This window comes from Erithacus rubecula (genome assembly GCF_903797595.1).
Source record: "Erithacus rubecula genome assembly, chromosome: 12".
NCBI lineage: Eukaryota > Metazoa > Chordata > Aves > Passeriformes > Muscicapidae > Erithacus > Erithacus rubecula.
In genome coordinates, this window is record NC_136664.1 from 13,787,126 (window position 1) to 13,814,407 (window position 27,282).

Here is a 27,282-nt window from a genome sequence, read left to right on the forward strand (position 1 = left end):
ATGTGATTTTGAGCTCTGTAATAACAGTACTTAGAAGAGAATTGTGTCACTTCTAGGATAATAATACGCTTTATTTATCTATTTCTTGTGCAGTGCATGATTTTTCCTCTTTTTTGTGTCTTTTTTTTCTCTTAGTTTACTCAATTAATTTTTTTTTTTTCCTTGTCTTTGGTAGTCCTGGACCACTTTCAAATTGGGAACCAAAAATAATTTTTTTTTGGTTGAGGGGTAGATTTTACATAGAATTTGAGAATGCAAAGTGTGTTTGACAGCCAAATCCACTCCAGGGGCTGTTCCGGGGATGGGGGTTAATTGCAATGTTTGAAGACTTTTAATCTGAACCATCCTCTAGAAATATAACAACAATTTCCCAGCTATCCAGCCCAGTCCATTCATGCAAGGCTGTGAAGCTTTAGTGGTTCATACTGGCTGTGTGAAGAATTATTATTTTGAAATTCAGCTCTTGCTAATGATACTGCTACTAAATTACTTTATGATTGTGCATTAGACCCCCCATCTTTGTAGAATGGTCGTTTAAGGACTGGCCTTATTAAGATTTATTTAAGGGGTTGACTTTTTCATTTTCTTTTTAACTGTTAGCTGTACTGAAATATGGTAGTTGTAATTAAGTGGGATGGATCATTCCAGTCCTAGTACTATTGATCTATAATTTATTTCTTTCCCAGCATGTTTGTGATGCCAAAGCCTGAGTGGATAATGATTTACCCAACTCAGTTCACTGTACTGTTGGTAACTAGCCACTGGTGATGCAGTAATTAAAGGGCACCATAATAATATTCTGGAGCAAAGGTAATTTGTAGAAACTATGGGGTGGTTGGAATATATGGGTAGGGATAAACACTATTCAGGTAGAGAGGATAGAAAACTGGGAAGGCCATTTTAACAGCACAAGTTTTATAATCATCCTTTAGGAGGAAAAGAGCTACAGAGATAAGATATTTTCCATTGCCTAGCAGATTATAAAATTTTTAGCATAGAATGTGCTGAATTGGAAGGGTGCCATCAGGATCATGGAGTGCAGCTCCTGGCCCTGCACAGGACACCCTGAGGGTCCCACCGTGTGCCTGAGGGTGTTGTCCAAACACTTTTTGTGCCACTGCCCTGAGGAGCCAGCTCAGTGCCCAGCCACACTTTGGGTTGCCCACCTTTCCCTGCTCTCCAGTCTAAACCTGCCCTGGCTCAGCTCCCAACCATTTCCTGAGAGTGAGAACATCTGGTCCTGCTCTTCCACTTGTGAGACCACAGTAAGGCCACACCAAAGATCTGATCCCAACTGAACAAGTGCCAGTAGAGCTAAAGGAGATATTTTGTGGTTCACAATGAAAGCAAGGATTTGGGCTAATACTTATAGAAGGGTTTCTTAGCAGATGTGGGGTTTGGGGTTTTTTTTGTTGGTTTTTGGGTGGAGTTTCTTTAAGGATTCCGAGTTGTGGCAAGTTTTGAATTTGCTAACCCAGCTCATCTGTTTGGCAGATATGACCTCATCCCAAACAAAATATTATTCTTACTGGGAGGGTTGTTCTCAGAGATGTTTGGCTACTTGTGGAGCTTTTTGACAAAATAAGGTACTGTGATAGAACAGTAGTTATAGGGCAAGGAGAAATGTGTATAAATTGAAAGAGGGGAAATTTAGGAACTAGGGAGAAATTCCCTACTATGAGAGTGGTGAGACACCAAAGCAGGTTGTCCAGGGAGGCTGTGGTTGTCTCAAACCTTGGAATGTCCAAGGCCAGGTTGGAAGGAGCTTGGAGCAACCTGGTCTGTCCCTGCCCATGGCAGGAGAGGATAGGACAAGATGATCTTTAAGGTTCCTTCCAATTCCTTACCATTCATTCTGTAATTGGGATTTTATAAAGAATTAAATCTGAATTCAAATTCCAGTGCAGTTACACACTGAATAAAACATTAAACTTTTGCAGCAAAAAGGAGTTACATTCTGTTATCAGAGTTCAAAAAAAAAAAAATTAATTTTAAAATGATTAGGCAAATTCTGGTTTGTAGGTGTTGCTTTGAGAACTGTTGTTCAGCTTGCATTACTGAGCATTTTCCAGCCAAACATGAAAGTAAGATGCCAGCACGGCATTGTGTAAACCATCCAAACAGACCTCTGTGATTGTTTTTGTGCCTTCATACAAGCATTAGCCTCATGTAAATTTATACTGCTTAATGTTCCGGTCCTCCTGAAGTTAAAAGTCATTTGCATCAATACAAAACCTATAAGATGTCAGGGCTGCAACATTATGAAGTAGATGAAAAGTATTGTAATCCTTTTGGGCATGTGTAGTGCCTTTCTACATGGAGAATTCATTCTTGTGTTTGTTTTTCTTAGCAGAACTTGGATGGCTTTTTGCTGCAATGTTGGTCACCCCAGGCAATTTGATCTCAGCAAAGTTATCTTTCTTTGAGTTCTTTGCCATCTTGCATCATTTTTATGCCCTGAAAACTTAGTGCTGCTAAACTTGAGACTTGAGACTTCAGGATTTACATTTACTTTTTGGATTTGAATTGTTGATCATTCTTTTTCTTCCTGAATAAGCTTGTTCAGAAATTAAAAACCAAGGAAACAAACAAACCACCAATGTTCACTTGTGGAGTGTTAGTACAGCAGTTGTTCATCAATGGTTTAGATAAGTTCACCCTACTCTGAGAGCAGCTCCAAATGTCTGCAGTGGTTCCTTTGCAAAATTAATGTCCATTACAGTGATTATGATCTTGTGGTGTGACGTTGGGGAAACTGTCATATAATTTTGAAGATGGGTTTTTGTATGCAATACAGTTTGTTTAAGGTTAACATTATGGAGACCCTTTAATAGTTAGACTTTCTTTGAATGTTCTTTGAAGTTGGTCTGTCGCTTTGAAAAGTTACAGGGTGTGATCTAAAGGAATGTATATGAAATGTGAGGAATGAAAATGGACAGTAAAAACGAGGAAAAATATTTGATTGGTCAAACATTTTTCTCGTGCTACACAAATTAGTCGAAATGCTAACACCTCTGTGCTACAGTCTAATCTAAATTCAGGTCTTTTTCAGTCAAGGAAGAACTAAGTTCAAGTATCATGAGGGAAGAAGAGATCTGCTGGCAGCTCTTTCTATTAATGCAGGAGTAATCAGCAGGTGTTCACAGCCTCAGCAGCCATTCTACATTTCTTACAGCCCTGCTCAGTAAGGCCAAGATAAATTGTCTGGAGCATAAGGGTGTGGAATATCTGTTTCTGACAGACATGAAATCAACATTTTGTGTACAAAATACTCAAATAAGAGGTAAATACAAAGAAAGCATATTTCTCCACTGTGCACAAACAAAAAAAAAAAAAGCACGTGAAGCAGTCCATTGGATAGAAAGATTGGGATTTTCTGTGTCAGTTGTAGAGAGGAAAGAAAAAAAAAACATTGAAGGAAATTAAATTAAAATACCAAGCCTGAGATCTAAGATTACATCAAAGATTTACATAATTGTGAGATGGACAAGAAGAGTTATATATATGTGAACTTGATAAGATCTGCTCACACAAATTAGAAATGGCACCAAAAGGTGTCTGACCAAGCAGAAGCCAAAGGCTAGATGAGAACTGCCTGGGGCAACATCAAAGGCTGCTCAGCAAGGCAGCAGCTAAAGCCTAAATGAAGTTGCCTGGAGCAGCATCAAAATGTCAGTTTGAGGGACAATATTTTCTCCCTTCCTCTTGTTTTCTCTCTTCATATTTCATGAAAAATCCCTGACATTTCTTGAAGGGCATGTGTTTTATTCCCATCTGGCTTCCACTATTATATATTATTTGCTTCTTATGACACCTGAAGATGGAAACAAAGCTCTTCAACTTCATGAACATGAACTTGTTTTGTCTAAAGTCTGAAAGACTGAACAAAGGAGAATCCTGGCTTCTTTTGCTTTGCATGTGTATTTCTTGCAATTAATAAATTTGAAGAAATCTATCTTGGGCTGATGGTGTTTGTCGGGGTGGGAACAAGAAATTCTCCCCAGAGCTGTGCATTGGAAGGGATTAGGAGTTGCTGCCATTTCCCAATCTGCTGAATGTCACTGCCCTGCCTTTGGTTGGAGAAACCCCAGGTGCTGTTTAAAAGTTTAGCTGTACATGTTGCAACAACTCACTCTTCAGAGATTAATAGCAAATCTCTCACAGTTGCACAGTTAAGCACAAAGCTTACAGAAATAGTGTATTTATAACATTTCAGAGGACCATAAATTACTGGTTTGTCAGAATAACCATCTTCCTAGGACTGCAAAGCAGAAGCTGGGAGGGGAATAGCAGTGCCTGAGCTGAGCTTGCTGCTTGATACAGGGCCAGAAAAATCTCACCTGCTACTGTGTGTGTAGATATACCACTATGAAACCTCAGTGATGTGGCAGAATAAGGAGGGCAACATTTAAAAAGTGACAAAGGAAATAATTTTGTCTCAATTTTATGGTGTATAGTACAGATCTTGATCATTGTTATGCTCTCCTGTAAGCATTTCCCTGATGCAAGGTTGCTGAACCTTGGCTTCAAACCAGCTTTAAACCAGCCTAAAGCAGATAATGGCAAAGGAAAAGCTTTTTTTGTAGTGCTTGGAGCTGTTGGCAATACAGAGCCATGCCGTTAAGAGCTAATGCAATGAAAGTGTCCCCATGCCATAACTTTCTGCCTTTCCTCCCCATTACAATTGCTGTGCAGAGGCTTTGCCTGTAGCTTTTTCTCATCTGTGCTGCAGTTGAATTGCAGGAGCTGATTCTCCAGTAAGCTGTAGCATTGTGCAGTGTGTGTTCCTGCCTTGGTCTGAGCTGGATTGCTGCAGGTCTGTGGTACAGAGGGGACAACAGCAGTTCAAAACCACCTTGCTGAGAACAAAGAGCTGGGCCTGCTTCACACTGCAGCTTGAGCTCTCTGGGTGATAAGTTGGGTAACCTGTGCCTGAACTGAGCTAATTGCCCATGGTCATCATCACCTAAATGATCTTAGGACTATTTTTAAGCACTTCTTCAACAGTAGCTAATGGAAACTTACCTATAATGCAAAAGATTTTTTAATCATCTGCTTTTTTTTTTTTAATGTGATGCCTGTATTTTCTGTCCTTTATATATAGAAGGAATAAATAAAAACCTTTTCCTCTCTTTTTTTGCTTAGTTATGAGAATAATTATGCTACTGAAGCTGCTCCTAATGGCTCCCAGTGGAGTTACTCCAAGTTTTTAATTGGTTATATTTCATATTTTCATACTTTTAGTGACCCTTGGTGCAAGAAGTAGACATATACTAATGAAATCTGCTGAGGCAAACTTAGAAAGCACTGGGAGAAAAATCAGAATATAATATGGAAAGAATTAGAAAACTTTTTTAAAGTTAGGATGAAACTTAGTATTATGAAATACAAGCATATTTCAAGATTCACACCAAACGTTTCTACCACAAATTACAGATTTTTCATCAGAAGTGATAGGAGAAGAAGGAAGATCTAGATACATGGATCAAAGTATAATGGTGCAATGTGTGCCTTAAACAGTTGGTGGGATACTGGGATTTTCAATATGAGATTTCAGCAGATCCAGGAAATAATAATTTTATTACACAAAGCCCCTCCCACGTAAGTAGAAAGTTCTTCCCGAGTCACTGAATGTGTAAATGTTTTTCCTAGTCTGCCAAATTTATTTTCCAAATAGCTCAGTGAATCTGTCTCTGTGGGTCAATCTCAGGGATGTCAGATGAGAATCTTGGTTGTCACAAATTGCTGTGGAATGCTTGTTCAGTTAAATAAACAACTAACCTGAACTGAGCAGTGCAATTGAGAGCAAATACACTGATTTCAGTTATTGAAATACATATCCCTGTGTGTTTAGCACAGGAAGTTGATGTGAATAAAAATGCAGATTATGCTTCAAAGCTCATGGAAAATGGCTAATTGCAGAGGATTTTACTTTTCTTGAGTCAGGTATGTACATTAGTTTAAGGATGGTGATGTGGGATTATCTGAGAAGAAAGGTGCTAAAAGGGTGAATTTTGCAGTGCTTATGTAAGTGCATATATACAATTTTTTTCCCTGTTAAAGGAACCTGCATTGCTGTCAGTAGTAGTAACTCCATGTGTCTTACTAAGCTATAAATTATTATCAGTAAGCAATAATTAGCTAGAATAAGGAGGCCTGGTACTGCCTTTCAATTCATATTAGTCCATTTTTTTCTGTATACTGCTACAGGCTCGTCATTTTTTCTTTTTTTCACTTTAGTTATTGCAGTTATGCTGAACAGTGGCAAAGTGTGTCATGGCATTGTGGTGAAGATGCATTGTGTGAAGAGAAGGATTTTGAAATTAAGATAGAAGAAAATACATTATAAAAGGGTCTAGTTTCCACAGTGTCCTTCTCGAATTCTGTATCATGTTTAGAAGAAATATATTGCTGCCTGTCCTTAAAGTTAAGAGCATTAAGAGGTGCCAGAGGACCAGGTGAACATTGGCAAGCAGTTTACAGCCCATTATGGAAGCAATGTAAACTCAGAGCTCTCAGTTCCATTAATCCAGACAGGTTGGTTCCTTTGCCATCGTTAGCTGGTTATAAAATCTTTATAAAAATAACACAACCTTCTTTACTATCAAGAATAGCATGAAAAGAATGCCAGTGTAGCAGGATGAGCAATAAGTTATTTATTACCTAAATTTAAAATACATAATATATCAGAGCTCAGAAGTTGTCTTGTGTTCTGTCTCAGCTTGCTTAATCTTGTTGCCAAACACAGAAAAGATGTTTGGTACAAGAGAAAACATGAGCTTCTAAAACACTGCTTTGTATTTTCCAAATTTCACTTTAGGAACACTATAAAGCAGAGAAGCTTTTGAAAGCATGGACAGGGTGATTCTGTTTGGTTCTTTAACACAGCAACATAAGCTTCACTGAAATATCTTCTTCATGTTTGTGCAGGAAAATTGACCTCAGTGCCACACTGAATGCATCCCCAAAGTAAAGTACAGCTTCCTGTGGTCACTTAGAGTGGATTTGTCAGCCACACTGGGGACAGTTCTGACACTCAGTGTGTTGCTACAGGAGGTGATTTCTGTCCACAAGGTCAAGTCTATGAGATAAGAACTCTGTGATAAAAGAGGAAATCAGCTCACAGTGCAGACTCATTTGATAATAAAAGCCACTTTAGCCTGAAGTAATGAATAAATTAGCTATTTAAAAAACAAGACTGCTGGCACAAAGTCAGCAGTGGTTCATAAAGCAGTGAAGGCCCATGAGTGACATTTTCTAAGGAAGGGACTTTCCTGTTATGAGACAAACAGTTAAAACAGGCAGAAAATGAGTCTGAGCAGAACAGAAGATACGCTGAGAAACTGGAATAAAACCATGGATCCTGTAGAATATACTATCCAGATTTCTTAGGAAAATACAAAAACTGCCTATGACACCAAAGTGACTGAAAGGAAAACAGAGCAATTTATTCTGATTACACTGTTAAAATCAGTAAAATCACCCTGATTCTATAACAGCCTTGTCCTTGTTTCAAAGAAACAAACCTCCTTTACTTCACTTTTAAAAGTGTAGTAAAGCAGGAAATAATAGACAGGTGAGAACTTCCAAATCTTAGAATTCCAGGGATGTGATCTGAAGCAGACCTTGGGGAAATGAAGTGATGAGAGTGTTTGTGCTCAGCAACATATCCCAGGATTAAAAGTGGCTGCATTTCTAGGGCTGATGCTGTTCTTCAAAGTGAAAGATGATTATTGAGAAAAGTTTCTGTGTGGTTTGTGGACTCTTTTCTTGGCTGACACAAGGCATTTTTTATTTGTTACACTAACTTTTATTTATTTGTAGAAACACATGAACTCTCTCTCTACTGAATTTATTCTCTGGCAGAAACTTCAGTGCAGTGTACTATTTACACAATCAGGTCCAAATTTACTTTCCCAAGCAGAGAATGAATAGACAAAAATAATGTTAGTTAGAGTTCAAAGCTACTTCTGTACTTTATATAAAACATAGGGAATACTGGATCACTGATTCACATTTTCAAGGCAGTTTTGGACTGGCTTTTTTTCAATACACTGCTTCATAGCAGAGCAGGTTATAAATCATTTTATGGATGTTTATGGGCTCTCCCCTGTGCTCCATGTAATAAATATGCAGGACTGAGAGGCAGAGATTTTTTTTTTTCAAGAGATTTTACATGTACTTTTTTTCATATTTGTTAAATTATAGGGCGGGAAATTAAAAAGGGTGAATTTACTTGCAATGCTTTAGGTGATCAATTTATTTTTTGGGTTTAGGATCCTGTACTTCTATGAATATATTAATTTATTAACTCTGAGGGGATGGACAGCGGAATTGGGATTAACTGAAGTTTAGTATATTGGAGAGCAGCCTGTGGTCTCTGTTTTCACATTCATCTTTGTGTAACCCTGGATATTGTTCTTTCTCTTTTATGTTTACTTCTCTTTTTCCTTCTTCCTTATTTTAAAAAAAAAAATTTACATGGGATTTTTGTTTTGTGTGTTGAAATAGCAGGATTTAGACCTCTATCTCCCCGTGCTTTAGTTTTGTAGGAGAGCCTCTACTGGAAATGTATGACCTGGCATAAATGCTTTCTACAGAGCACTTGAGTCTTTAAGATGCTTCTTGGGTTGGTTTTCTCTTTTACTTTCAGTTAATGGTGATTAATAATTGATCTCTCTTATCTACCATGACTTCCCTTTCCAGGAGGAAAAAACTGATTTGACATATTACTTTTTAAAAAAGCTTAAATTAATGAACATGGTAAATGTAGGCACACTGGTAAGCAGCATCCTGACCTAAAGAAGCAATTAAAAATAAATCATCCATCTCTAAGAAAGATAAAAATAAGACTCGGTAAGAGTTGTTTCCACAGAGCTTGAAGGCAAGAATAAATTTCTTAAAGCAAAATGAATGTTATAAGCACTTATTTTTGTGGGTGAAAAAAAGAACCTAAAAATACTTAATGCACCAAAAAAACAAGAGCAAAGGCTGAAATAGCATAATCCTTTCATCTTCAAAATATGGAAATGTGAAGGAATAGAGAAGGGAAATAGATCTTTAAATATTGAAATTCATCATCTTAAAGGAATTGCTCTGAACAGCACTTCAGCAGTGTTGGTGCTGGCAGGAAAATCTGCCAATGGGAGCATGGAATGCAAATGGCCCAGCTGAGCTGTGGAAATCACTTTTCCATATCAAGTGCCCATCAGATTTACACAGGGTGTGTAAATGAACAGGGTGTGGTTGTCCTTTGCCCTCCAGACAGACAGATCTTTGCTCTCATGACTGTCTGAGCTGAAATCTGTATTCCCTTCCTATTGCAGGTGCTGGGTGACCACACTGCATGATTTTAGGGGCAGACCCAGCTCTCACTGAAGTCTGCTTTTTACTTTAGTACCAAGTGAATTGGGCCAGCCATAGTTACTTATGATCCCTGTCAAAAATGTATCTGTCTCAGTTACTAGCGATGTCCTTTCGGGTTGTAAAATAATTTGGGGCTGTTGTGGAGCCTATAAATAGCAGATTGTATTGCCATGGCAATTCTTTTTATGCCTAAAAGAACAGTGTCAGCCTCAGAGCCACAGCCAGCTTGGAAATGAAGTGGCACCTGAGCTGGTCAGGAGGACAGGAACAGGCTGTTTGTTAGAAGCACTAAAGGATGGAGTTCAAGGCAGCAGGTCAAGGATGAAATCCTGGCACTGGTGAGTTCAATGAGCTGTGTGTTGACTTAATTGGAGGCCGAATTTCACTCGAGATTTCCCTGAATAAGGGAAATTCTTTGAACAGTTGACATGTGTCCACCCTCTTGTCATCTTTCCCTCATTCTTCTCCCTCCTCTTGGCATTTCAATATTAGAAATTGTTGGATAATTTATCAGTTCTTTTTTGAAGCATGAGCAAACCTGGCAGAGGGTCCACAGCTGAAAGTAACTCATCCTACAAGAGTAGGAGATCCGTGCTAATCGTGAATTGTGAGTAGAGGTGATTTCCCCTTCAAGTGGCTCCTCAGAGGGCAATCTCCCCGTGTGATCCATGGGCAGGGCAGGGCTCCCACAGCCCAGGGGCAAAGAGCAGCAAGGTCAGAGTCAGCCAGGGCAATCCAGTGACTCCAGCCAGTTGTGTGTGAGCTTGGCCTCTTTCTTTGATTGCAAGATCACCTCTGAAAATGTCACAAAACCTGAGGTGGGCATTGATACAAAGACCCCATCCCTTGCAAGGGAGTTCTGACAAGTAGCAGAAAACAAGATGTGACTTTAGGGAATTATTTGCATTTTCCAGGTTCCTGTGGATTTGCTTGAATGGCTAAAGAATTACAGATTGAAGTTTAGTCAAAGACAACTGTCAGTTACATTGTCTCAATATTCATATTGAAGATTTTAAGTGGCTCACAAAATGCTTTTTACATTTTTAAATTACTTCATGAGTATGGATCAATCAGCAAAATATAGCAGTAATGAGTTCCTTTTAATAGCAAAGAGCTTGCTAATTACCATGCTGATTATATGAACCAAGTTTTTAGCCAACAAAAAAGCTCCTGCAGGCAGTGTCCTTCCACCTGCTGAGGGGCTGGCAATTCTCATTATAAAATAAGAGGAAATAATTATTCTTTTTAGTCTGTTTCAAATCTTAGGGCAAAAAAAAGTGTGCTCACTCACTTTCTATGCGTGACATCATCTGAAATTAGTAGATGCTTTCACGGGTATTTGAAAGGAAAAAATTAAAAATAGCTGCCCACAAAACCCATCCTTTCCCAATTCAAAAGGAAGGCACTCCAGGGCTGAGGTTTCATCTGGGGCCTGCCTGTGAGCAGGTGTCCTTTGGCCAGGATGTGTTTTTGGTTTCTCCCAGCACCAGGCACTGCTGGGCAGCTGAGGGATGGATTCTGGGGAGCTGCCAGCTCTCCAGGGGCTGTGCAGGGCTCTGGGGAGGGTCAGCAGCTCAGCCTGGCAGCCACAGAGCTCCCCCCATGCTCAGAAAATGAGTTCTCTTTGAGGCAGCATTAGCTGGGCTAAAATCAAACTCAAAATGAGCTCTTGAAATGTGCTCTGGGTTCTCAGCTATTGCAAAGCCAGGGGATGGGCTGTTGGTCCTGGAATTAGAATGGAGTTTGAGAAATCCGTGGGCTCGAGGGCAGCTTGGGCAAATTACTTTGTGTCTGTGTCTCATCTGGAATGTTCCCTGTTAATACAGGAAAAATCACGAGGTGCTTGGTGTCTGGGGCTAAACAAGGCAACCAGGTAGGCTTTAGGCAGAAAGGAGCAAAGGAAAGCAAGTCTGAAAGGTTTTTTGTTATTATTTTTGTCCTGTATTCTAAAATTCCTTATTTTTCAAAGGAAAAAGTAATTCTAGCAGATGCTTAAACCCTTTTTACTTTAGATAATTTGGAAGAAGAGAGAGGGAACTGAAATATCCCTTGGGACTCCTGCCTGATCTAGTCCTAGGAGTCCATGCATTCATGGACTAATGCAGCCCTGTTACTTCCTAAAAGAATTCTTTCCTCTTGGATTTATGGCTACCACACAGATTAGATTGTTAATTCTATGCAAATAGTACTTATCAAAATGTTCATTTCCACATTTTTTTTCTCTTTCTAAGGAACTTCTCATGCAGTGAGCCTTAATTTTGTGTCAAGGTGGGTTTTTTTGGTTGTGGTTTGGATGGAAAAGGCTTATAACACAGAGTTCAGATTCTGTAAGCACGGATTTGGAGGTGGTGCTGAACACTCAGCAGTAACAACTGGCACAAATCCTAATTTCATCTAGGAAGATCACAGGTGACACTGTTACTGAACATTCACCATCTCATTTTAAATGTGGGTGTGTGCTCAGCCTTGCTTCTCGAGGATAATTGTATCAGAAATTGAAATCCGTACTTGTGCTCCAAGCAGAGCCAAGGATGTGTATAATTCTTGCTCCTAAAAATACCATATTGATGGCATAACCTTGGGTGGGAAACAACATAGATTGCTTTTTCCACAGATTTTGTTTTCTTCTCTGGATAAAGAGAGAAATTCACTTTTAGCTCCTAGAGAACCAATATTTTTGTCAGTGGTATAATTCCTTCAAACATAAATGAGGGTCCTCTACCTTACTTTTCTCTTTATGAAAATAGATTATTACCTTTTTCTATTGGAACATGGAAAAAGTCTTAAAATTTAAAAAGAAAAAAAAATTATATTTCATTTTAGTGGCTCAAAATTGTTTATTTGAATGTCAGTCACTGAATATTACTGGTTTTGCACAGAGAAGAACATTTAGGACTTGTGTTATTGTATATTTTATTTAATTTATTTTGCCAGCAGGTACTAATTTAATTCATTTTCATTGATTTGAGGAATGCATTTGAGCTGAAATAGTATGCTTAAAGGCATCAGCAAGTGATATAATGGGACTGTACCTGTAGTTCAGAAGGAAAAGATAAAAGGTAAAGAAACTGTTATTCCTAAGGAGAATTAAAAGGGATGGGAGGAAAGCCCTTTTTAATAATGGTTCATTTTCTTCCTTTTTAGTACAAAGTGATAAAAGGAAATAAATTCATGTTCCAAGCCTCAGACAAAATGTAAGGTCATTTATGAGAATGTTATCTTCCAGGGTGAGGAGAAGTTTGTCAGAAGTTGTTAGAGTTGAAAGTATGGAAAGTGGATTAAAACATCACAAGGCAAAATCAGATTGTCAAGAGAACAGAATAAACCTGTAAACCTATTTTCCAATTTTCATCTCCACATGAAAATACAGCATGATCATGAGTTTCAGTGAAAAGAAACAGAATATACTGGTCAGCAGCCTGGTAGGAGGGGAATCATAGTTTTAGAAAGCAGATATTGGGTTTGATAAAACAGAAAATATCTAAATTAGTGCTTGTGTTCTTTGTAGCAAGAGCTGTTTTTTGAACAATGTCCAATATTTACTCAGGAAAACCTCTTTTCCAAAAACATGTGTCTGCTCTGGAAGTTGGAGAAGGGTTTCAAGGAAGGCTGTTGTGCTGTTTCTGCTGGGGGAGTTCAGTGAAAAATGGGGCCAGGGAGCAGCTCTGGGAAGGAGAGGGACAAACTGTGCCTGTGCTGGGTGACCTGGGGAGCAGGAGAGAAGGTGCAGGTGTCCCTGAGGGTCTGGAGAAAGGGAGGAGAGAGGGAGGGATTGGAGGGGAGCTGGGAGCAGGGGTCACACTCAGTGCAGGGTGAGAGCTGCTGTCTGTGCTCAGGGCTGGGGAAGGGGTGAGTTTGGCTGGTTTGGAGACTCAACACCTTCCTGGAGGAACTGACAGGGAATCCCTCAACAGCATTGTCCCAAGTGACAGGAGGAACAGAATGACATTGCCAGTGGAGTGTTTGCATCAACTCTTTCATCCAAAGGGGGATGGAACCTTCAGCTCTTGTGGAGTTAGGGGCAATTTGGCTATTTCGGATTTATTATAAAAAGTACAATAGGTTTCTACTGTTGCTGTCTTGTTTCTTGTACTGACTGTAGGTATCTGACTGTTGGCTGCACCTCATTTCACTCTGCAGGTAGAAGAAAATTACATTCTTTGCTTCAAACAAAAAGGAGAGTTCTTAGGCATCTGCCTGGTTTACCAAATATTGCCATGAGCTGTGTGATGATTTGCTGGTGCCAGTTGTGTAAACTCAGCAGAAAAGCATGAAGTTTAGAAGCATGTTAAAATAAAAAGTGTCTTTTCACCAAAAAACATTGATTTTTTTATTTTGTAGGATGACAACTACATTACCATGGGCAAATTAGGACCACTCCTTATTTTCTGGATAACTATGCATCTTCTGCTTGGCTTTGGGAATACACTCCTCAGCAGATCTGTCCAAAATCATGGCTCAGTACTTCAGTTATGCAATAATGTAAATCCATTCAAAAAGTTGTCTTGGCTCAAAGCATGCCTTGATTTTTGCCTACCTGCTGCAGTTCCATTTGGTTTGCTTTTTTAGTCTTCTGTTCTTCCTCATGAGTTGTTTTTTTATTTCATCGAGGAAAGAAAAGAGAGATGTAAAATTTGAGAGATAATAATCTTAATGGGTGTATATCATAGTTGAAATACATTGGACTTACTGGGTTTTTTCTTCTTTTGTCACTAATAGTGCTTAATACCAAATTCTCTAGAGGCATATGATTAATGCTGTTTTCCTTTTCACTCCTGTGAGAGAGAAGTATTTTCCTCTACAGAGTTTTCCTTCTTTTTATTTCTTAAATTGTCTGCTTTGAATGAATCTCTAACAGAAAAACCTGTTTAAAGCATCAACTTTCCATTCATGCATGGTCCCTACTGCATACACTCAGCATCATTAGGATTTTATTTATTTATATTTAAAATTTGAAGCAGTCTTTTGAAATAGTTTTCCTTTTATTCCTGGATGAAATAGGTAGTAAAATATTACCTCTGCCTTCCCTCTTTCTCCAGATGTCCTGTTTGGTTCCTTTAGTTTGGTTTGGGGTTTTTGTTGTTATGGGGTTTGTTTTCTTTGTTTGGGTTTGTTGTTGGGTTTTTCTGTTAAGTGGTCTGTGTCAGCTGGTTCATAATTTCAAAATATTTGTGTTAAAGGATCTTTTTTGCACTTTTTTCTCTCTATGATGAGTTTATGCAAAGTGCTCCACAATTTCCTGATTGATTCCCTCCTTCCTTTGGGAGGAGGGTTGGTTTCTCCTTGAGAGAGGAGAGAGCACTGCTGACAAAATACACTGCTCTGAGTGGCTCTGGAATTCTCTCCCCTGTTGCCTTGGTTAAAGAGCATCTATAAACCTATCTAGGTTGTCTCTTGGATTTTTTTTTTGTGGTATATTTTGGTGCTTCTGTGTATGGAAAAAAAAAAAAAGAAATTTAATTTGTATTTTTTGAGTTGTGAGTTTTGATGGAGCTTTCAATGGCTGTGGGGATATATTTATTGGTCTTCAAGTGAATAATAAAATGTGATCATTTTCCATCCAGTGTGTGCTCAATGCATCTCTCTTCTCCTTTCATGAGTTAAGGAATTAGTTTTTCAACAGAATATTTGGAAGGAATTGACACTGTAGTTTTCCCACCTTGAAAGTCGTGGAGATAAATTGATTCAGATGAGATTTCCTCTTGTCCTCAGTGGTGTTGCTGTGACCTTTGCAGTTTGCTCTGTGTTCAGCTCTGTGTCAGCGTTGGGTATGTTGGGCACAGAGCTGCTGTGCTGGGAGCCTGCAGGAGCTCCTGAGGTGCACTGAGACACCCCAGGGAATCAGAGGAGCTCCAGTAGTTCTGTATTTCCCTTCAGAACATTTTTCTCTGTGTTTGTCACCAGGAGCATCCTTAACTGAATGGTGGAACTTTGTAGAGCTTATGAAATATCCCAGGTTTTTGTTATGCTTTGTAATAACTTGCTGTTTATTTCCTTCTGATACCACAAATGTTTGCAGAGGCCCACTTTGACAGGTAATAATGGATTTAAATAGTCAACATCAAATACAAAAGGTTTATGAATACTAAGGAAAACATCTTGACAAAAGGTGAGCAGCCTTTGCAAGGGTGAGACAGTCTGCATTCTTCGATGTCTCTTTTAGTAGAATTGCATCTTTACTTTCAATTTCATCTTTAATATAACATTAAATGTAACATTGCTCTGTAAATATTTTTGCTCCTGACAAGAACATCAATTCATGTTATTCATAAAGAGACTTCCAGTATCTGAGCAACGAATAGCAAGCAGGAGGAACAATTGTTTGCATTCCTATTTCCTAATACACATCCCTTTGCTGAAAAAGGGAAGCAGAGTCAATTTTACACTTATCAAACAGATACTGCTTTTGGGAAAAGAGCTGTTTTTTAGCAAAAGAAAATTCAAGTGAAGGGAGGTAAATTTATTAAAGTATATTTTTATCCTTTACATATTACAAGTTGTTTGCCAAATAAATGTGATTGTGGAACTGAGATATTTTAAGAGTTATAAAATTAGTGGTTGTGACAGGCTCATTTTGACAGGCTGCATTGAATAGTTTTTGCTCACAGTAATTGGTGTAAGAGGTGTGGCTGGGGACATTTCTATGGACAGAAGCCCAGTTAGGATCATTCCCCTGAGTAAGGCAGTGGGAGTGTGATGGTCTGCCAGGACCCAGCGTGTCCAGCCTTGATCCTGTCCCTGGACCATCTCTCACTGCACTGAAACCACTCAGAGCACGGGCACACATCACTGCAAGGGGATGCACAAGGCTCTGCTCAATGTAATCCTCCCTCCCTGTGAGTAAATCACAATTCCAGTAACACCTGGTGTGCTGACACTGGAAAAGAGCCCCAAAAGATGGGGTTGGGATGGGGTAGAAGTCAGCAGAATACACCACCTCGGGCTGTGCTCAGTGGGAGGAGCCCTGTGGAGGAAGGTGCAGAGTATAAATGTGCATTTCCCTTATCCAAATCCACTGTCACTCTGCCACTGGGTTTGCCTGGGTCCAAGCAGAGTTCTCTCAGAGATGGGAAGTGCTTTCCTAAAAGGTCAGTGCATAAATGCCAGGGAAAAGCTATTAAAATCCTCAGAGTGTGTAGTGAGCTTTTGATCTCAGGGCTGCAAGAGAACTGACGGAATGCTTCCCACTTTCTAATCATTGTGAATTTCAGGTGCTTGGCACGTCTGGGGATTTAAGCTAAAATCAGGAAAAAAATTGAGTCATTCTGACAGTGCAACTTGACAAATTGCTGAGGATGTCTAAGCAAGAGTCACAGCTGCATTAAACAGCTTAGTGTACTGTTATCTTCTGCTTTTTCAACTGCAGAAATTGCTTTGCCATGTAAAGCAGAGACCACTAAATCCAGAAATCTTTACGAGTCATGTGTCTCTGCCAAGAGACACTGGGAGGGGAGCAATGAGCCATGAAAAATGCTCTGCTCCTGCCTTGGAAGCTCTGAAATATGCAGAAAAACATTTTGTTTCTGGACTTTTAAAAATTATTATTATTCCTTTATTTTTATTTTTAAACTCTGTTCCTTTTCTAATGCCCAGAAATGCCTTCCCTTAAAGGGATAAAATTTGAATTAATTTTTGCATTTGTGCTCACACACACACATGTAGTGTTCATGCATAAAGTGGAAGGAAAAGGAAGTGTTTTGTTACAAAATTCAGTTTAATCTGGTCCCTGTTATGTGATGAATAACAGTGGTCCTGACAATGGTGCATAAATACTGTGTGACATGACTGCAGCAGTGACACTGTGGATCTGCTGTTACCTGTTGTTATTTTCATAGACTGGTAGATTCAAAGGGATGGGATGGCAGCAGGTCTCTCCTTTATGAAATGCCCTCTGCCAGCCAGTGTTACTTTTGTGATATTTGTATAAATCCATAATAATTATTTTACTCAGCTGCCCTTTAGATAACAAAAAATACTCAGCCATGGATTTTGCCATTTACAATAGCTGTCAGAATGGATTTCCTACATGTTTGGTGTGTGCATCAGGACAAATTTATCAGTTTCCTTAAGGATACTTGGGTTTGCTCTGCTTATCAGAGGGTTAGTCCAAGTGTGATTAGTTCTACTCATTAGGTCTTCACAATAAAAATGATGTTCCAGCACCTTCACTACAATGTGATTTTCACTGTGTCTTTTGTGAAATTCACTCTGAGTGATGAACAGAACAAAGAAGGGAAAACAAGAACCTGCTTCCTCGGAACAAACATTCCTGAATTGTAAGGATTTTAAATTTCATATGTTACAGATTGGAGGGGATAAACTTTATTAACTAAGTGCTGTCCTTTTTATTTTCTATTCAACTCTGTTGTAAAAATAACTTTTTTTCAGTGTTTTGGCTGTATAGAGAGGGAAGACCCTGTTCAAAATGAGTTCACAAAAGTTCTGTTTAATGATATTCAATGAAGCCTCGGGGCACTTTGAGAGTTACCATCAGGAGGACATACAGTTTGTCATTTTTATTAGGGGTTTGCATCACTGACAAGAAAAGTTGTTCCCCTTCTCTTATTTTTGTGTGAGTGTATGAGGTTGCTGGTCGTGGGCAGTTTTAAGTCCTTCTAAATATGCATTTCCTTTAATTCATTAAGAGACTTTCATGTTCCAACATATCCATTACAATGACAAACTGACACTGTAAAATTAAAAAGCCTGCAATTACTCACTTGGTTTGTATTTTAATCAAAGCTATTGTAATATGACTCTAGGGAGCCATAAATGACCAAACAAAAGGGTTGGGATTTATATGGGACTTCTGTATACAGAATATCTAAGTGGAAGGAGCTAGTGAAGAGCAAAAATGTTGAATTTCCTCCATGCAGAAAGGATAGCTGTAAGTGCAGTTTGACCAGAGCATAAAACAAGTCTCTGGCCAGCTCAGGGTCAGAGAAGTCCAGACTAACACAGCTTCTCCTTTGTTTTGGCTTTTGGGCATTGAGACCATCTGACAAAGCCATAATGGGCCCAGACATTACTTTTATGAATCACTTCATGAAGAACTTAAGGAAGTAAAGAAATGCATAAAATGGTTTTTTGTATGCATTGTGGCTGCTAAGAAGGCAGCAATGGCATCACTGACTTCTCTTAGTGCACTTGTGTGGTGGGTGCTTATTGGGGTGTAGGTAGGAGAGGAGGGAAGTGTGCTGCTCCTCCTTTGTGGCTTCAAGAGGAATTTTATCATTTGGTGTAAAATAAGCAGGATTGATTGTATCTCTCAGGATGCAGAGGTCAGACATCAACCAGTGAGGGGTTGTGGGTGTAGCCAGGGTGAAACTTGTCATGCATTGCAGCAAGGAGCTGTTTTCCCACTGCTCTCAGTGCAATTGCACACCCTGTCCTTGCTCAGCTCATGGATTTTGGGTGCTCTTCCCTGGGAAGGTACAGGGACAGCTCATGTGTCACAAAGCTATTCTCTCATAATTTTTATAGGCAGTTTTATGCTTTTCTGTATTGCCTACAAAATTTGTACAAGACTATAATTTTGAAGGAAGTTAAGTGAATAAAACTGCTCTGAAGCTGAAATGGCAGCTGCGCCTTAGAACTCCTTTTTTTTTTTTGTCTCCAAGGTTCACATGGAAACTACTGCAGATTTAATGAGTATTTGTCACTTGCATAGCAAAGATATGAACAGACATTCTCCTTTTGGACCCAAATCTGTCTTTACAAAAGATGGATAGGGAGTTCTGTACTAAAGGCAGCACTTGCAATGGCTCTTTCTGCATGGAGCTCCCCTGAGGATCTGATTGAGATGACCTAAGGTCACCAGCATCCACTGTAACTAACCAGGCTCTCTTTGTAGATTTGTGAGCAGCTGGAATTTCTATGTCCTCCTCAAAGAATCTGCAAAACCTCCACAGGTAAGGACTAAGGTTCACTTTAGAATTTAGCAGAATCAACACACCCAGTTAACCACTGCTTCTCTTTTCTTCTCAGCTGATGCATTGACCACCTTGTCAATATTTAAGGTACCATGAGAGAAAGGGGCTCCCTCTATTCTGTGAGCACTTGCAGGTATAAAGTTGGCCTGTGGCCAAGTCCCCATCTGTCTGAACTAGTGAGTATTGCACAGACTATTACTTGTTAAGCTGATCATAGCCTTTTCTCATTGCAGCAAATCAGAGTTCTATTTTGCTCATGTTCAGACCATTTTCAGTTTGTCAGCACAAAGCTCTTCTCACTTGTGTGTTAGAGTAAGAAGCAAGTAACTATGATGGAGAAAAAGTAGCCCAGAACATATTCCATATACTTAATATTGTGACACTGATTTCAGAGTGACAATTCACCCAAAGGCAAGACTGGAAATATTTTTTAAATTTAATTAGGCCAGATTCCCTAACTCCTAACAAGGAGCTACCACGGCCCCAGTGGAGAAGCTTTCCTCCCCTTCATGGGCAGGCAGTGGTGGTGCTCTGGGTGCAGATATTTCACTGTCTGCCACCTTCATGCCAAGGCCTCGTTTGCACTAGATGGCACTGTAATAACACTTGTTACACCACCCCATTTATTTACAAAATAAACCCCACAGCACTGAAACCAGGGGAGCTGTCTTGGATTGCAGCAGTGAGTGTTCTCATTCTTTAGCTCCCTTTGAATGTCATTGGTTTATTGGCAGGTGAAGGCTGTTGCACACCTGGATCTGCTGTTACTGAGCCTGGGTGTGCCTGGGAATCCAGAACCACCCTGAACACAGGCACACCTCTGGGACCCTGCTCAGACCAGCTTCCAGGTTGCCCTTTGAATCCTCATTGGATTATACAGTGCTTTTTAAAGCCCTTCTATTGTAATTTGGAGCTTCTAATGTTGACAGAACTTCAGCATTTGAATATTTTTTCAAATATATTTTTTCTCTGCCAGAGCCTCCTACCCCCCATTTGTAAATTCTTACAATCAGCAGATGCTTTATGTCTGAGTAGTCTTTCAACTATTCACCTCAAGTGCATTTCACAGTACTTTCTTTCTAAGCCTTAAAAGCCTAACTTTAACTTAGGTTAAAAGTCTTTGCACCTGTGTCTCATAATAAAACTTTTCAATTTTGTCTGCTTGCTCAGCCACCCCTTCTAATTTCTAAATGAGTTTTACATCTCTCTGGCATTAGCAGCGGGCTTTGGTCTGATTAAGTCTTGCATTTCTGTGATGATTCTCATCCAAGTAGATCCCCTAGTGCTTTATAAACTTTATTAACTGGTGGAACATACTACATATCCTTTGCCCTTGATCAAATTAATAAACCTTTAGACTGAAAGACAGTAAATTATTTTGCTGAAGGTGATGATGGAAAGCATGTGAGATTATATACAAACTACTCCAGGCTTCAGGATTCTTTTACCTGAACAGGAAAAGTGAAATGACTTACCAGTGTCATCTAGATTTCAGCAGTGTCAAAATGATTATGTGAATTAATTCAAGGTTTATGGTTTCTTCTTCAAAGCCTCAAGATAGAGCTTATGCTGCCACCTAAAAAGCAACATCTGTTGTTCTAGATCTTATTTGTTGTGAACAGTGATGGTGTATTTAGCTTTGGCTCTTTACTGCAAAGAGGAACAGCCTCCAACATCCATCCAGGAGTGTTTATGATCAGTGTTTCCCTGTGAGTATGTTGCTGTCATTATACTGAGAGCAGTGGCTGTTGTAAATAACGAGTGTTCAGTACGAGTCTCCAGCGTTCCTGAGCAGAGCAGCACTGAAACAGGGAGCTGAGATAGGAACTGCAGGGCTCTGCTGTAGGATGTGGCACATGCAAGGGGGGAGCTGCCCTCAGTCTCTGGCAGCCACCCCAGGTGATAACTTTCTGCTTCCTCAGACTTCCAGAGGGCTCCAGAGCTCTCAGTGAACAGGAGCTACAATTGCAGGTGAAAAAACAGCAAACTGTGTCTGTGGGCAAAGCTGTGGTATCAGGACAGAGCTAAGGGAGGTTTGTCAGCTGCCAAATTGGGATTTTTATTTACTGCATCTGCTGGGTGGTTTGCTTAATAACACTGTAGCAGGAATGAAACATTGGGCTTTTCTCAACTGCTTTTCATTGACTTTAAGGGAGATAGGTTGAGGTAATCCTGTACATTAATTTACAGAGCTTTATTATACATGGTTTCCAGTGTATAATATTGTATGTTTCAGGGTAGTCACTGTGAAGGGTTTTAATTTTGGATTCTCAAAGTCTGGTGTCATCTTCAAAGTATCTTTGAAAGTTCTGCCTCTGGCCCCAAGCCTGCCACACCTTGATAGTTTTCTGTTGGCATCTGTGGAATTCTGCATTCAACTTCATTGCAGGATATGGATTTTTATCTCTTTCTTTTTATCTGTTCTTAACAATTCCTGAATGCTGCCCAGCAGTGTCTTTTCATGCAAGACACTCTCTAACTCAGAGGTATTGCAATAAGCATTTTCTTCCTTTCATCTGCAAGGTTTTCTGACTTTATCTCAGTGCTGAACTAACAAAATGTTGTTTTCACTGCAACTGAAATCCAGTCTTTAGTTAAGTTATAAAAAAACTGTTTCATTTAAGTAACAGCTTTAAGTCTTAGTTTATGATGAAACCAAAGCTGTGCTGAGATATAAGTGAGGAAGATGACATTAAATAATACAGTAATTAATTTTATATTGAAGTATTCACTTTGAATGTATAACTAAACATTAAAACTCAGTAAATATAATTTTATATAATTAATTTGTGCCTGTGACACAGCAAATGTTGCTGTCAACTTTAACCCTATGGTATAGCTTGTTTTTTTCATGTGAACTTGTTGCAAAATCTAGAAATGATACAATGAAAAATGCAACATTTAAAGAACCTGAAAAGCTCTTAAATTTATCTATTTACTGCCTGAATTTCCGTGAAAAACTATGTCATTTTCTGACATTTAAAAAAATATATTAATTTTTCCTATTAATTGGAATAAACTTTATGACATTTGATCATAACATACTCCAGTGTTTAACACTATCCCAGAATTTCTACTTCATTGTATTTTAATCACTTTTGTTTGCAAGGATTAGGAAGGTTTTACCTGTAGTAATTAAAGCAGACTTGCAGAAGCCCTGCTGATGGAAGTATTAATGTCTGATTTTATGGGCCTACAGAATGCACTAATGGGAGACAAGTGATTTAAATCTGCATAGTGGACACTGAAAGACCCCAGCTAATTAATGGACTTGTGAATGAAGCTCTTGAGAAAACCCACCAAGGACTGATGGGCTACCTTACAGCTTCACTCATGGCACTGTGATTATGTATTGAGCTGCACTCTATCAATTCAATGTTCTTGCTTTGCACCACATTATTAAGTTTATGTGTTCTGATCACTTTAGCTTTACATCTACACTGTTGCCAGTTCTACTCCAAGGACAGATTGCATCTTAAAACTAACATTGCTTTTTTTTTTTTTTTCCCCTGTAATATATACATATGAAAAAGCCCAACACTCTGTTGAAAGCTGTCTAAATTGCACATAAATACAGATGGGTGGGCTGGGCCTTGAAAATAGGGATAAACCAACACAAAGGCTAATGAACCTCTTAAAAAACCTGGAATCTGGATTTACTAAAGCATTTTATTAAGATATATTTGTTGTCTTGAATCTAAATGTTTAGGACAGCTCTGAACTTCAGACTCATCCAACATAAACTTTACCCTTGGAAGTGCTCTTGTGTGGAGACACATCCTGGGGAAGTGGAGGAGAAAAAAAAATACTTTAACTGTGGATGATTCAGATGAAAATGTAATTTCCCTGTGTCAAATGGAACATGCACAGCACAAGAACTGCCCCCAGCAGAACTGTGGGGTCACCTCTGATAAATCACAGCCCAGCACGTTTGGTAAATGCTGTATTATGTAAGAATATGTGGCTGAAGGCAGTACTACCCCCCTAGAAGTTTTTAAAATGCCCAACTGCATGAGACACAGACATTTCTATATTGCCCTGCTGTCCATCTCTTTTGGGATTCAGGGAGCTTAGAGCAGATCAAGAGGCAAAATCTGCTCTGCACAACTTTCCTTCTTTAAGTCTTGGGATCCTTGTACAAAACAGGAATTGAACCACCAGCTGCACCTTTCTTGTTGGGTGGCCATGGGGTGACTGTGCAGATCCATGGTCTGTTCTCCTCCCAGGAAGTGTTCTACTGTCCCTTGGCACCCCAGTTTTCCAGAACTGTGCAATGTGCAGATTTAGGTATTTCCTGTGTCAATGAGCACAAGCCAGTATTTCTATTATTACTATATTTTGTTCATTATCCCTTCTTTTCTTACATAATTGTTAAAATTGTCATCCTGCCTCTTAGCTCTGGGTTTGGTTTTTTGTCCTCTGAAGTGACATAATTTGTGTTTTACAGCTTGAGTTAAATTTCAATATAGTGCAATAAGGTGAATTTATCTCTTCCTTTTTTTGTTCTCCCTATGGTCAAATGGCAATGAATACTACTAATAATCAGAAATCTATAGAGAAATACCAAATTTCTTTAATGTTTGGAAATCTCATTTGCATGAAGGAAAAGTAGGTAAGTATTTCCTATGTTGTAATAATATATAATATCTGTTGTCATTTGTAATGAAAAAATAAACTACAAATATTGCATGCACACAAAAATGGGCCATATTATTTTTAAAAAAAAGTACATTGCTAAATTTTAGGTGTAGTTTGTTAGATACCACATAATCTCTGAAGCATTTTGAAGCAATTGAAATAAATGATTGGTTTCTGTGTCTTCAGATCCACTTGACCAGCCCCTGAGCAGTTCAGAGCTGTGCAAATGGTTCTGTGGGACTGAGTGTGCTGGAAGTGCTGGATGAATGGAATTATTTATTTAGTTCTACTCACAGCCAGTGAAGCAGTGTCCCTTACATTTGGGTTTGGATGTTTTCCTTCTCTGGGGTGTGATGCCACACTTTGCCAGCAAGGTCTTGGTGGGGAGCTGGTAACACACTTGGAGTTTTAGAGCTCATTAATAGAGATAATTAATAATTTTTTTCTCCCCTTTTTGGTTCAATGAAAGCCTTATATGGTAAGCAAAATTAAGTTTTATTTACTTTTTTGCTACCCAACAAGACCCAACACATTTGTGGTGATGAGGATCTGTCCTCAATGCCTCCTGCTTTCCCTTGCACACAGCGCTGCATCTCGTGGCTTAAACTCTTGTACTGTTTACAAGAATTCTCTAAGTTAATTTCTGGAGAAAGAAGTTTTCTGTGGTTTGGTGTTAGCATGAGTTTGCTTTATTTTTCATACAGATTGTCCCTATAACCCTGGTTACATCTCCTCTGGTAGAGTGGCTTGCTGGCAGTTCCCTGCATTGGAGATATGTCACACAAGCTCACACTCATACTTTAAATTATATAGTGAAGGGGTTGTTAGCAGCACAGAATTACTATAGCTCATTTTAGATTGCATTCACTGTGGTGTTAATGCAGATATTTATGTGAGTTTTTTTTCAAATTGCCCTTTTCTTGATGAAATACACTGTTATTATCTGATACTGGTGTCACATAACTGCTGGGAGATTCATCCTGGATGCCTGGAAGTAATTGGGATGTGAGTGGAAGACTTCTCTCCACTCTTGGGGATTTTTTCTTGTGACAGTGACTAAATGCATCTGTGGTAATTTGAGTTAATTGACATGGGAGGAATAGGTGGAAACAAGCAAATGCAAATTGACAACCTGCCTTTTCTTCAGAACAAACTCTGGGGAAAAAGGATTCCAGGAAACTGTGAAAATAGTGCAGTTGTATTTTCCTGCTTATAGGCAGTGCTTAACAACCACAACTGGAATTTGAAGGAATCTGAAATTGTGCTAGGCGTGGGACACAGTAAATTTGACCAGCTGTAGCTGAGTTGGCCATGTGTGAACACCAATTAGTGTGGTACATGGTAAAATAATTAGGAGTATCAAGAGGGAATTAAGAAAAAGGGAAAGGTAAGCTGAATATCAGGTGGTTTGTTATTCTCAGGGGCTTTTAAAACTGAACTGCAGAAGCCATAAGGAGGGTCTGTGCAAGAAACAATTTCATTCTGAAAAGGCTTGGGCTGGCTCATTTTTATCTCCAAGTCCTGTGGCTGTGTGCTCAGTGGAGCATCTCTGGACAGCCCAGACAGCTGGTATGTGTGGGAGATGTTGACTTCTCTGCTAATGATCCAAAGCAAACAAAATAAATGCTGGTTACTGTGTGCTGCCCCATGGAAGCTGTCCTGCTTCAGTCTCACAGCAGCACTGCACAGCTCTGCTTTGTGCAGCAGCCCTGTGGTGTCCCAGACTCTCTCCTTACTCCTGCCCAGCTCCAGCCAGATTCTTGCAGATGGCATTGGAATCTGCAGAGGAGCATGAGGAATCCTCAAAAGTTCATGTGTGAAGGGTGTATTTATGCTTCATTTACTAAGTAACATGCAGTGAATTTAAAGAGGACACTAGTCCTTATTTCTCTTCCCTGGTTCCCTGCCTAGTGATATTGTAATAATAGTGAAGGAGGAGGTGGATGTCAGAAAAGAGAAATGTTATTGCAGAAGCATGAGGAATATATATGTCCTATAAAAGCCATCTGGCATGGCAGGCCTATGTGTGGCTGTGGCTAGATAAGCAATCCTTTTTCCAGCTGGTTGGTCTTTGCTAAGCCCCAAAAAATTTTGGGGTCATAGATGAAATGACAGAAAAATGAGTTTTCAAAATCAAAGTAGTATGTGAAATTGTGCAAAGGAACTTTAATGTCAGCAGGATCCTCTTCCAGGTAAAACTCAAGTGCACAGAAATAACTTCACTGTGCTCTTGATTGGAGAGGCCAGTTGTGCATCTGAGGACTTAGGGTTGTGTCCTGTGCTCTTGATTTCCAGGTCAAATAAGGGCATGATATCAAACTTTATATTCTACCCAGATACTAGTTGCAAACTCTCAGAATTTTTGTTACCAGGAATTATACATGGAAATACTTGCCAGTGCTTAATTGCTGCCCCTAGACAATACATCAGTACATTCTTGTAATAAAATTCACAACTGCCTTTACATCACTGTTAATCTCAGTGATGCACAACTGTAACAGCGTTTGGAATCTGCCCATGGAAAAAAGATTCTTAGATTTGCAAGGCAAAACATTTTTATTAGAATAATTTATTTTTTTGCTTTTTTTTTTTTAAGGTTCTGTGGTGTCCACCTCCTTCTGCAGATGTCTGAATACAGTTAAAGAAAGAATTATAAAAATAGCAGGATTGTTATTATTGGTTAAATTTTCCTCATTTGAAGTTGCATGTTTCCAGAGAATCCCTATGCTAAAATATTATAGAGAAATTAATTTTCCCCTGAAGTGTAAACCATCTCTTTTTTAACCAAATTCTGTCAGAGCTTATTTCCATCAAGCTAATCACAATATTCCTGACACATTTTATAAGAATAAGAAAATTTAATGTTATTTAAGTGCGCTTGTCAAAACAGTGCCATCATCTATGACTTTGATTTCTTGTTCTATAATTTACTTATCTAGCCATATGTTGTTTTATTCATTTAAAATTCTTTTTGAGTCCAGTATTATAAACAGGCTTCTCCTTGGAAATTTGCAAAACTGTGGATATGAACAGTGGTCAAATTAAAATGCCAAGCATGTGAGATTTTTTTGGTGTAGATGTATAAGCAGTTCCACCACGCTTCTGTAATTAATCTTTGAAAACAAAAAAAAAACCTTTCCCCCACAGAAAAACACAAAACACAAAATCCCCAAGAGATGACAGAGTGGATAAAATGACAGTCTAACACGTCATGAAACATGAACAAGGAATGACAGATTAGTGATATGTTTAATACTCCTGGATGATCCATCCAAGAGCACTTTGATCTATGGTGCATCCTGGGCAGAAAGAGAGGCCAAGCCATTCCATTCCTGTCACACAGAAT